Source organism: Cicer arietinum, chromosome 7 (genome assembly GCF_000331145.2).
Source record: "Cicer arietinum cultivar CDC Frontier isolate Library 1 chromosome 7, Cicar.CDCFrontier_v2.0, whole genome shotgun sequence".
Lineage (NCBI taxonomy): Eukaryota > Viridiplantae > Streptophyta > Magnoliopsida > Fabales > Fabaceae > Cicer > Cicer arietinum.
In genome coordinates this window covers 4489-6080 of record NC_021166.2, presented here as the reverse complement: position 1 = coordinate 6080, position 1592 = coordinate 4489, and the positions used below count along the sequence as shown (strand labels likewise).

The window sequence follows — 1592 nt, the reverse complement described above, 5'->3', positions numbered from 1 at the left end:
CAGTTATATAAATATGTTTATTCAATGGATTTGATTATGTTGTGTTATGCTTGTTTTTCTTAATTCCTCGCTTCTGTTGGTATATTCAAGTTCTTCAAATCTTCAATGGTATTTTGATTTATAATTACATATATATGTTATTTATAACAAGATTTCTGATTTGGTGTCTTATAGTTTATAACTTTGATGGCACATAAATTTGAAATAGTTATTGACGATCAAGCTGGAAAACAGTTCAAATGTAGGATCAGTTGAGGAAGCCGAAATGATAAATCAATGGATTGATTGATTTATTTAGGGATTTGATATATGAATACTTGATTTGCTCGACATTGTAAAGACATCCACAACTGATCTCTATGAATCTAGAATTCTGATTTGAATTGGTGCCATAAAAAGATGGCAACGAAGTTACAGACTTTGTTGTTTCTGATTTATTGATTCCGTTCTTCTATTGAGCGAACATTCTCTGTCTCCAAAACTGTGTTTGACACAAATGTTTTGGGGGTAGGTTTTTGTTTGCAATAGCATTATAATTGATTATCCAAGAATGTATAATCTTGACGATTCTTGGTTATTCTTGATTGAGAAGGTTAATAAAAATTGAAAAGTCGCTATGCTTGGATGATCTCAAATTTAACTATAAGATAAATTCTTGACTTATATGTGGCCTTCAATGTGAACTTTTTATTCATATGAAATGAATCTCATATAATATGTTTCGATGACCAGGTATTTAATTACGAGATGAATTATTGACCTAAAATGTGGTTTGTAGTATGAATGTTTTATTCATATGAAATTGCCATAATATTTTTTGGATGACCCGATTTTTGACAGTAAAAGTGGCCTTCAATATGAATTTTTTATTCATATGAAAAGAGATTGAGAATTTGAGATAATATGATTGGATTATTTGGAATTTAATCACGAGATAATTCTTGACTCAAAATGTGGTTTGCAATATGAATTTTTTATTCATATGAAACGAAATTGAGATAGTATGATTGAAAGACCCGAAACTTAATTACGATATGAACTCTTGATCTAAAATGTGGCTTGCGATATGAATTTGTTACCTGTATGAAAAGAAATTGAGATAGCATTTTTGGATGACTTGAAATTTAATTATGAGATAGATTCTTGACCCTAAATGTGACCTTCAATATGAGTTTTTTATTAATATGAAATTGAGATAGTATTTTTGGATTATCTGAAATTTAATTATGAGATAGATTCTTAATCATAAATGTGGTCTTCAATATGAATATTCTATTCATATGAAATGAAATTGAAAATTTGAGATAATATGATTGGATGTTTCGAAATTTAATTACGAGATGAATTCTTGATCTAAAATGTGGCTTGCAATATACATTTTTTATTCATATAAAATGAAATTGGGATAGTATGATTCGAAAACCTGATATTTAATTACAAGATGAATTCTTGACCCGAAATGTGGCTTGTCATATGAATTTTTTATTGATATGAAGTTGGATCATGAGATAGTTTTTGTATCCAAAATATGACTTACAATATAAATTTTTTATTCATTAGAAATTCAGATAATTTGCATGACTCTAATTTAA

General features: G+C 27.7%; 1 long non-coding RNA gene across 4 annotated transcripts in view; it reads left to right on the top strand.

Annotated features, from left to right (window-relative positions):
- Window positions 1-628, top strand: part of LOC101502972 (uncharacterized) — a 6171-nt gene extending 5543 nt beyond the window's left edge. For 2 of the 4 annotated variants that reach the window (XR_012161264.1, XR_012161261.1), the window contains one exon: window positions 175-628. This is a non-coding gene — a long non-coding RNA (uncharacterized lncRNA). The remainder of the gene's footprint in view (window positions 1-174) is intronic. The other 2 variants (XR_012161263.1, XR_012161262.1) reach the window with 2 other exon arrangements.
- Window positions 629-1592: the final 964 nt, after the last annotated feature.